Source organism: Aegilops tauschii, chromosome 7 (assembly GCF_002575655.3).
Source record: "Aegilops tauschii subsp. strangulata cultivar AL8/78 chromosome 7, Aet v6.0, whole genome shotgun sequence".
NCBI lineage: Eukaryota > Viridiplantae > Streptophyta > Magnoliopsida > Poales > Poaceae > Aegilops > Aegilops tauschii.
In genome coordinates this window covers 2,243,798-2,255,483 of record NC_053041.3, presented here as the reverse complement: position 1 = coordinate 2,255,483, position 11,686 = coordinate 2,243,798, and positions in this window count along the sequence as shown.

Below are 11,686 nucleotides of genomic sequence, written 5' to 3'. Positions count from 1 at the left end.
TAGAGGAGAAGATCAAAGAAAAAAAAAAGAAGAAAAAAAAGAGGAGAAGAAGAAAGGAATAGAGGAGAGAAGAAGAAAAAATAGAATTTTCTATTTTTTCTTCTTCTCTTCTATTCCTTTCTTCTTCTCCTCTTCTTTTTCTTCTTTTTTCCTCTTCTTATTTATTTATCCTCTTCTTCCTCTCCTCTTCTTCTCCTTTCTTCCTATTTCATCATTGTTCATATTTCATCATGTTCATATTTCGAAAAAAAGTAAAGGTTTTGCCTAATGCATTGTTCATATTTCATCATGTTCTATGAACAAAAAAAATCATATTTCATCCACATCCATGCATACATCATATATGTGATCATCTATGAAAAAAACATCATATTCTATTAAAAAATCATTACATATATATATATATGAACAAAAACAATTATGATAACAAGCATATATATCATCATATATATAAAAAAACAAGCATATATATATGAAAAAAACAAGAAAAAATGAGGGCCAGTGAGGGCGCCGGCCGGACCAAGGTGCGGAGGACCGCGGGGTCGGCGGCGAGGATGGCGACGGGGCAGTGGACGCGCGCTCGGGGTAGGGGCGACAGTGGCGAAGGGCGGGGCAGGGCGACGGCGACGACGGGGACGGGCCGGGGCGGCGCGCGTCGCGGCAGGGGCGCGGGCAACGGCGACGGCGACGACGGGCACGGGCGACGGCGACGGCGGGGGCGGCGGGCGGCGTCGGGGCAGCCTGGCGGCGTCGGGGCAAACTGCAGATGAACTCTGAAAAATTTCCTAAGTGTTTGCTTATATAGCAAAGCCTTTAGTCCCGGTTCGTGGCACCAACCGGGACCAATGCTACCTTTAGTCCCGGTTGGTGCCACCAACCGGGACCAAAGGCCTCTTTTCAGCAGCCCAAAGGGCGGGAAGCGGCGGCCTTTGGTCCCGGTTGGTGGCACCAACCGGGACTAAAGGGGGGGCATTGGTCCCGGTTGGTGCCACGAACCGGGACCAATGCACCCCTTTAGTCCCGGTTGGTGGCACCAACCGGGACCAAAGGCCTCTTGCTGCCCGCGTCGCGGCCAAAAGTTTAGTCCCACCTCGCTAGCCGAGGGGCGTCCGTACCAGTTTAAAAGCCCCGGCGCGGCTGCTGTCTCGAACTCCTCTAGAAGGCTTCTGGGCCTAACTTTGGCGCGCTGCCCGTTGAGCCCTCTAGCCCTTCTAGGCCTGTATTTGCAAACCCGAGGGTTGGAGGGCCCAGCGGGCAGCGCCCCAACAATTTTTTTTGCGGTATTTAGTTTTTTTGTTTTCTTTTTTGCTTTATTTATTTTGTTTTGTTTCTACTTACAACAAAAAAACTTATTTATTTTATTTTATTTTGTTTCTAATTACTTATTTATTTTATTTTATGATAATTCTTTTTGCTATTAAAGTTTCTATCAAAAAAGTTTTTATGAAAATTCTTTTTGCTGTATTTAGTTTTTTTGTTTTCTTTTTTTCTTTATTTATTTTGTTTTGTTCTACTTACAACAAAAAACTTATTTATTTTATTTTATTTTGTTTCTAATTACTTATTTATTTTACTTTATGATAATTCTTTTTGCTATTAAAGTTTCTATCAAAAAAAGTTCTTTATGAAAATTCTTTTTGCTTTTAATGATTTTGAACAGAAAATACGTCGATAATTTTAGTTGCATCAATTTTATATGATTTTAGTTTCAATAATACTAGAGGTTTCTTATAATGTTTTGAACAGAAAATACTTTGTTAATTTTAGTTTCATAAATTTTATTAAAGTTTATTTTATTTTGTCGTAACACAAGAAGTCCGGAGTTGTAATAAGTTATTAAAAAAAAAGAGGCGCAATGCTCGTTGATTTGCTTCAAGCCTTTCGGAATAGTGTAGACTGCACTGCACATAGCTCCATGCAGTCTACCTTATTCCTCAAGGCTTGAAGCTAAGCAACGTGAAGGTGAGCATTGCGCCTCTTCTTCATCGTCTCTGCTCTCAGGGCTTATAAACCGCTCCTAGTGCCTCTCAGCTAGCGAGGTCGGACTAAAAAACTGCTTAGTAAGAAACTCTAGTATCGGTTCGTGCCACGAACCGGTACTAAAGGTGCTCGTGGGGCCACAGCCTCATTAGTACCGGTTCGTGGCACCAACCGGGACCAAAGGGTGGAATTGGTCCCGGTTCGTGCCACCAACCGGGACCAATGGCCTTGCACAGCGGCGTGGTGGTGGGAGTTTAGTCCCACCTCGCTAGCTGAGAGAGAGCCGCACTTGTTCATAAGGTGCGGTGCGCCTGAGCTGTCGAGCTCCTCTCTAAAGCAGGCTTACGGGCCTAACCTCTCTGTACATGCCTGTGGGCCTACTAGGCCTTCTGCGGGCCTGAATCCTGGCCCATGGATGGGTTTCTAATCGTATTCAGGCCGTGGTGGCCCAGTAGGTGGCATAATTTTTAATTTTTGGCCTGTTATTTTTCATGCATTTACTAATTATTTTGAGCTATAAGACCCTAAACATTTCAAATGAACTCTGAAAAGGTTGAAAAGTTGGCATGGTACCATCATTTCATCCACATAGCATGTGCAAGAAAGTTGAGAGGGTTACGGCAAAAACTGGATGCACTTCGTGTACAAAACGGACAATGGTATCATACTCGTCTGTTACAAAGTTGGTATGGTATCATCATAATAGTTGCGGGAGAAAGTCTTCACTTTTTCTTCGCTTGTGTCATTTGCTTATTGCGCCGTAACCATGGATAATCTTCATCATTTATCAGGATGCTTGGGTCAGCCTTGACTTTGAAGGGAGGAATTTCATGAAAAACTTTTCATAATCTTCACACATGTCTGTCTTCCCCTCCACTCCCACAATGTCCCTTTTTCCTGAAAGAACTATGTAGCGCTTTGGCTCATCGTATGATGTATTCGCTTCCTTATCTTTTCTTTTTCTCGGTCTGGTAGACATGTCCTTCACATAGATAACCTGTGCCACATCATTGGCTAGGACGAACGGTTCGTCAGTGTACCCAAGATTGTTCAGATCCACTGTTGTCATTCCGTACTGTGGGTCTACCTGTACCCCGCCTCCTGACAGAGTGACCCATTTGCACTTAAACAAAGGGACCTTAAAATCATGTCCATAGTCAAGTTCCCATATGTCCATTATGTAACCATAATATGTGTCCTTTCCCCTCTCGGTTGCTGCATCAAAGCGGACACCGCTGTTTTGGTTGGTGCTCTTTTGATCTTGGGCGATCGTGTAAAATGTATTCCCATTTATCTCGTATCCTTTGTAAATCAATACAGTCGAAGATGGTCCCCTGGACAACGAGTACAACTCATCACAAACAGTGGTGTCACCTCTGAGACGTGTTTCCAACCAACTACTGAAAGTCCTGATGTGTTCACATGTAATCCAGTTGTCACACTGCTCCGGGTGTTTGGAGCGCAGACTGTTCTTGTGTTCATCGACATACGGAGTCACCAAGGTAGAGCTATCTAGAACTGTGTAGTGTGCTTGAGACCAAGAATATCCGTCCCTGCATATTATTGAGTCCCCTCCAAGCGTGCCTTTTCCAGTCAGTCTCCCCTCATACCGCGATTTAGGGAGACCTATCTTCTTAAGGCCAGGAATGAAGTCAACACAAAACCCAATGACATCCTCTGTTTGATGGCCCATGGAGATGCTTCCTTCTGGCCTAGCGCGGTTACAGACATATTTCTTTAGGACTCCCATGAACCTCTCAAAGGGGAACATATTGTGTAGAAATACGGGCCCCAGAATGACAATCTCGTCGACTAGATGAACTAGGACGTGCGTCATGATATTGAAGAAGGATGGTGGGAACACCAGCTCGAAACTGACAAGACATTGCGCCACATCACTCCTTAGCCTTGGTATGATTTCTGGATCGATCACCTTCTGAGAGATTGCATTGAGGAATGCACATAGCTTCACAATGGCTAATCGGACGTTTTCCGGTAGAAGCCCCCTCAATGCAACCGGAAGCAGTTGCGTCATAATCACGTGGTAGTCATGAGACTTTAGGTTCTGGAACTTTTTCTCTGGCATATTTATTATTCCCTTTATATTCGACGAGAAGCCGGTCGGGACCTTCATACTGAGCAGGCATTCAAAGAAGATTTCTTTCTCTTCTTTCGTAAGAGCGTAGCTGGCAGGACCTTCATACTGCTTCGGAAGCATGCCGTCTTTTTCGTGCAAACGTTGCAGGTCCTCCCGTGCCTCAGGTGTATCTTTTGTCTTCCCATACACGCCCAAGAAGCCTAGTAGGTTCATGCAAAGGTTCTTCGTCACGTGCATCACGTCGATTGAAGAGCGGACCTCTAGCTCTTTCCAGTAGGGTAGGTCCCAAAATATAGATTTCTTCTTCCACATGGGTGCGTGTCCCTCAGCGTCATTCGGAACAGCTAGTCCGCCGGGACCCTTTCCAAAGATTATGTGTAAATCATTGACCATAGCAAGTACGTGATCACCGGTACGCATGGCGGGCTTCTTCCGGTGATCTGCCTCGCCTTTGAAATGCTTGCCTTTCTTTCGACATTGATGGTTGGTCGGAAGAAATCGACGATGGCCCAGGTACACATTCTTCCTGCATTTGTCTAGGTATATACTTTCAGTGTCATCTAAACAGCGCGTGCATGCGTGGTATCCCTTGTTTGTCTGTCCTGAAAGGTTACTGAGAGCGGGCCAATCGTTGATGGTTACAAACAGCAACGCGTGCAGGTTAAATTCCTCCTGTTTGTGCTCATCCCACGTACGTACACCATTTCCATTCCACAGCTGTAAAAGTTCTTCAACTAATGGCCTTAGGTACACATCAATGTCGTTGCCGGGTTGCTTAGGGCCTTGGATGAGAACTGGCATCATAATGAACTTCCGCTTCATGCACATCCAAGGAGGAAGGTTATACATACATAGAGTCACGGGCCAGGTGCTGTGATTGCTGCTCTGCTCCCCGAAAGGATTAATGCCATCCGCGCTTAAACCAAACCATACGTTCCTTGGTCAGCTGCAAACTCAGCCCAGTACTTTCTCTCGATTTTTCTCCACTGCGACCCGTCAGCGGGTGCTCTCAACTTCCCGTCTTTCTTACGGTCCTCACTGTGCCATCGCATCAACTTGGCATGCTCTTCGTTTCTGAACAGACGTTTCAACCGTGGTATTATAGGAGCATACCACATCACCTTCGCAGGAACCCTCTTCCTGGGGGGCTCGCCGTCAACATCACCAAGGTCATCTCGTCTGATCTTATACCGCAATGCACCGCATACCGGGCATGCGTTCAGATCCTTGTACGCATCGCGGTAGAGGATGCAGTCATTAGGGCATGCATGTATCTTCTGCACCTCCAATCCTAGAGGGCATACGACCTTCTTTGCTGCGTATGTACTGTCGGGCAATTCGTTATCCTTTGGAAGCTTCTTCTTCAATATTTTCAATAGCTTCTCGAATCCTTTGTCAGGCACAGCATTCTCTGCCTTCCACTGCAGCAATTCCAGTACGGTACCAAGCTTTGTGTTGCCATCTTCGCAATTGGGGTACAACCCTTTTTTGTGATCCTCTAACATGCGATCGAACTTCAGCTTCTCCTTTTGACTTTCGCATTCCGTCCTTGCATCGACAATGACCCGGCGGAGATCATCATCATCGGGCACTGGTTCCTCTTGATCTTCAGCAGCTTCCCCCCTTGCAGCATCATTGGGCACATTGTCTGGTTCCTCTTGATCTTCAGCAGCTTCCCCCGTTGCAGCATCATCGTATTCAGGGGGCACATAGTTGTCATCGTCCTCTTCTTCTTCGCCGTCTTCCATCATAACCCCTATTTCTCCGTGCCTCGTCCAAACATTATAGTGTGGCATGAAACCCTTGTAAAGCAGGTGGGTGTGAAGGATTTTCCGGTCAGAGTAAGACTTCGTATTCCCACATATAGGGCATGGACAACACATAAAACCATTCTGCTTGTTTGCCTCAACCACTTCGAGAAAATCATGCACGCCCTTAATGTACTCGGAGGTGTGTCTGTCACCATACATCCATTGCCGGTTCATCTGTGTGCATTATATATAATTAAGTGTGTCAATAACAATTACAGAACATCATGAATAGATAATTAAGTGACCAAATTAATAGAAGTTCATCATCACATTAAAACCAAAGTACATACATAGTTCTCATCTAACAACATATATATAGCTCTCCAGAGCATCTAATTAATTAAACCATACATTGAAACTATGTAAAACATTTGAATGCGAAAACAAATGCGATCATAATCGCAACCAAGGTAACAATTGATCCAACGGCATAATGATACCAAGCCTCGGTATGAATGGCATATTTTCTAATCTTTCTAATCTTCAAGCGCATTGCATCCATCTTGATCTTGTGATCATCGACGACATCCGCAATAGGCAACTCCAATATCATCTTCTCCTCCTCATTTTTTTTTATTTTTTCCTTCAAGTAATTGTTTTCTTCTTCAACTAAATTTAACCTCTCGACAATAGGGTTGGTTAGAATTTCCGGTTCAACCACCTCCTAGATAAATAAAATCTATGTCACGTTGGTCGGTATATTTGTCATAAACAATAAATGAACCAAATAGTTATAAAAAGATAATATATACCACATCCGAATCATAGACAGGACGAGGGCCGACGGGGGCGGATACCAAAACCATCGCACTATGTAATAAGAAGGAATAATAAAAGTAACAAAATTAGACAAGTATCTATCTAAGGTAAGAATTTTTCCCTTTCAGAAAGAAGATAAGAACAAGAGGCTCACCACGGTGGTGCTAGCGACGAGATCGGCGCGGGCGATCGACGGTGGTGAAGACGGGGACGAGACGTGACGGACCGCTAAACCTAGACAAATCTCGGGGAAAATGGAGCTCGGAGGTCGAGTTTCGAGAGGAGAAAGATTAACTAGTGTGGCTCAGACATTTGATCGAACACCTCATGTGCATAGGAGGTGAGCTAGAGCACCCAAATGCCCTCCCCTCGCTGGCCAAAAAAAACAGAGCACTCTGGAGTGCTCTGCTGTGGCGATGGGGTATATATAGGGAACTTATTGGTCCCGGTTCGTGGCACCAACCGGGACTAAAGGCCTTTGGTCTTGGTTGGTGCCACGAACCGGGACCAATGACCCCTTTAGTCCCGGTTGGTGGCACCAACCGGGAGCAAAGGCCTTGTGCTGCCCCGCGTCAAAAGTTTAGTTCCACCTCGCTAGTTGAGAGGGCTCGAGAGTGGTTTATAAGCTCTGCTGCGCCCACCCTCTCGAGCTCCTCTCAACTGCAGGCTTTCGGGCCTAACCGTTCTCTTTGCCTGTGGGGCCTACTGGGCCTTCTGCGGGCCTGAATCCTGGCCCATGGATGGGTTTCAAGTCGTATTCAGGCCGTGTTGGCCCAGTAGGTGGCATAATTTTTTTCTCTGCTTTTTGTTTTCTCTTTTGCTTTATTTGTTTTGTTTTGTTTCTACTTATAACAAAAAACATATTTATTTTATTTCTAATTACTTATGTATTTTACTTTAATTATTTTATTTTTATTTATTTTACTGGTGCTATTTTTATTTAATTTATTAAGGTTTATTTATTTTAGTTACTATAGTTTATTTTATTTTATTTTATTAAGGTTTATTTATTTTATTTATTTTATTAAGGTTTATTTATTTATTTACTATAAAAAATGAACATAGATGCGCCTATAGAGAAAATTCAACCTAAATTCATAATAAATTTCTATGAAATTCAAAGAAATTTACTTTGAATTTAGGTCAAATTCCCTGTATAAGGGCATCTATTTTCACTTTGAGAGGAGCTCAACAAGGCAGAGAGGGACGGGCTTATAAACTAGTGTGAGCGCCCTTCGGTTGGCGAGGTGGGATTAAACACTGGCCGCAACTAGGACCAGCCCTTTAGTCCCGGTTTGTGGTATGAATCAGGACTAAAGGGTGGTGGGCCAGGAGCGTGGCCCATTGGTCCCGGTTTGTCCCACCAACCGGGACCAAAGGGGCCGGACGAACCGGGACCAATACCCCCACGAGGCCCGGCAGGCCCCTGGCCGCACGAACCGGGACCAATGCTCACATTAGTCCCGGTTCGTGACTGAACCGGGACTAATGTGAATATTGCCCTGTGACCAAAGCCCAGTTTTCTACTAGTGCTCCAATGTCACCTCAAGTATCCGTGGGTATGATTATACGATATGCATCACACAATCGCAGATTCATCTATTCAAACCGACACAAAGTACTTCAAAGAGTGCCCCAAAGTGTCTATCGGAGAGTCAAGACGAAAACGTGTGCCAACCCCTATGCATAAGTTCACAAGGTCACTGAACCCGCAAGTTCATCGCCAAAACATACATCAAGTAGATCACGTGAATATCCCATTGTCACCACAGATAAGCACATGCAAGACATACATCAAGTGTTCTCAAATCCTTAAGGACTCAATCCGATAAGATAACTTCAAAGGGAAAACTCAATCCATTACAAGAGAGTAGAGGGGGAGAAACATCATAAGATCCAACTATAATAGCAAAGCTCGCGATACATCAAGATCGTGCCATATCAAGAACACGAGAGAGAGAGAGAGAGAGAGAGAGAGAGAGAGAGAGAGAGATCAAACACATAGCTACTGGTACATACCCTCAGCCCCGAGGGTGAACTACTCCCTCCTCGTCATGGAGAGCGCCGGGATGATGAAGATGGCCACCGGTGAGGGATTCCCCCTCCGGCAGGGTGCCGGAACAGGGTCCCGATTGGTTTTTCATGGCTACAGAGGCTTGCGGCGGCGGAACTCTCGATCTAGGTTTCTTTCTGGGGGTTTCTATATTTATAGGATTTTTTGGTGTCGGTCACACGTCAGGGGGGTCTCCGAGTCATCCACGAGATAGGGGGGCACGCCCAGGGGGTAGGGCGCGCCCTCCACCCTCGTGGATGGCTCGGGACTCTTCTGGCCCAACTCTTTTACTTCGGGGGCTTCTTTTGGTCCATTAAAAATCATCAAAAATCGGCACGTCAATTGGACTCCGTTTGGTATTCCTTTTCTGTAAAACTCAAAAACAAGGGAAAAACAGAAACTGGCACCGGGCTCTAGGTTAATAGGTTAGTCCCAAAAAACATATAAAACATCATATAAATGCATTTAAAACATCCAAGATGGATAATATATTAGCATGGAACAATAAACAATTATAGATACGTTGGAGACATATCAAGGCTTCTCTCTTGAACAAAAGCATACGGTAGGTAACAAATTACCGTTGGCCAATTGATAGAAAAGCACATAGTTATGACGACATTCAACGCAATGATCGTGTATATAGGCGTCACGTCCGAGACAAGTAGACCGACTCTTGCGTGCATCTACTACTATTACTCCACCCATCGACTGCTATCCAACAAGCATCTAGGGTATTCAGCTAATAAAAAAGAATAACGCCTTAAGCAAGATGACATGATGTAGACAAAATAAACCCAATCAATATGAATAAACCCTATCTTTTTATCCTTAATGGAAACAATACAAATATGTGTCATGTCCCTTTCTATCACTGGGATTGAGCACCGCAAGATTGAACCCATCGCAAAACACCTCTTCCATTACAAGATAAATCAATCTAGTTGGCCAATCCAAACGAATAGATCAGAGGGAAATACAAAGCTATAAGAATCATGCATAAAAGTATTCAGAAAAGACTCCAAATATTTCTCATGAATAATCTGATCATAAACACACAATTCATCGGATCCCAACAAACACACCGCAAAAGAAGATTACATCGAATAGATCTCCAAGAACATCGAGGAGAACATTGTATTGAAGATCAAAGAGAGAGAAGCATGCAACTAACTACTAGCTATGGACCCATAGGTCTATGGGAAACTAGTCACGCATCATCGGAAGGGTGTCAAGGTTGATGTAGAAGCCCTCCGTGATTGATTCCCCCTCCGGCAGAGTACGGAGAAGGCCTCCAGATGGGATCTCAGAGGAAGAGAGGCTTGCGGCGGCGAAAAAATGTTTCGGTGGCTCCTTGATATAATGGGAATATTTGGGAATTTATAGTAGTGGAATTAGGTCAAGAGGTGCCACGAGGGGCCCACAAGCCCAGGGGCGCACCCTTCCTCCCCAGGGCATGCCTGGCAGGCTTGTCGCTCCCTCGTGACTCTTCAGGTCTTCTCCCGATGCTTCTAGGTTCCCTTCTGGTCCAGAAAAAATCATCAAGAAGTTACATAGCGTTTGGACTCCGTTTGGTACTGATTTCCTGAAAAGACAAAAACAAGCAAAAAACAACAACTGGCACTGGGCACTAGGTAAATAGGTTAGTCCCAAAAAATGATATATAATTGCATATAAAACATCCAAGATTGATACTATAATAGCATGGAACAATAAAAAATTATAGATACGTTGGAGACGTATCAACATCCCCAAGCTTAATTCCTGCTCGTCCTCGAGTAGGTAAATGAAAAAACAGAATTTTTCATGTGGAATGCTACCTATCATGTTCATCATGTAATTTCTCTTTTGTGGTATGAATATTTAGTTCCAAATGATTCAAAGAAATAGTTTATAATTTGATATAAAGACATCAATACTCAGGCATACCAACAAACAATCATGCATTTCAAAATAAAAATGCTAAAGAAAGTTATCCCTACAAAATCATATAGTCTTGTCATGATCCATCTTCTTAACACAAAGTATTTATCATGCACAACCCTGATGACAAGCCGGGCAATTGGTTCATACTTTTTAACGCGCTTAAGCTTTTTCAACCCCCACGCCATACATGAGCGAAGCCATGGATATAGCACAATGGGTGGAATAGAATATGGTGGTAGAGATTAGTAAGGGGAAGAAAAAAAAGGAAGAAAGTCTCACATTGACGAGGCTAATCAACGGGCTATGGAGATGCCCGCCAATTGATGTCAATGCAAGGAGTAGGGATTGCCATGCAACAGATGCACTAAGAGCTATAAGTGTATGAAACCTCAAAATAAAAACTAAGTGGGTGTGCATCCAACTTGCTTGCTCATGAAGACCTTGGGCATTTGAGGAAGCCCATCATCGAAATATGCAAGCCAAGTTCTATAATGAAAAATTCCCACTAATATATGGAAATGAAAGCATAGGAGACTATCTATATGGAAAACATGGTGCTACTTTCAAGCACAAGTGTGGAACAGGATAATAACATTGCCCCTTCTCCCCTTTCCCCCCATTTTTTTTTCTTTTTTGGTGGGCTCTTTTTGGCCTCTTTTTTATGGGCTCCTTTTGGCTTCTGTTTTTTATCTCCTCACTGGGACAATGCTCTCATAATGAATAAGGATGATCATCACACTTCTATTTACTTACAACTCAAAATTATAACTGGATAGTAGAACAAAATATGACTCTATATGAATGCCTCTGTAGTGTACCACGATGTACAATGAGCCACAAATACTATGTCTGCTATAAGATCATGCAAAGCAATATGACAATGATGATGTGTGTCATAAAAACAGAACGGTAGAAGTTGCATGGCAATATATCTCGCAATGACTATGGAAATACCATAATAGGTAGGTATGGTGGCTGTTTTAAGGAAGATATAAGGAGGCTTATGTGTGATAAAACGTATCATATCACGGGGTTTGGATGCACCGGGGAAGTTTGCAC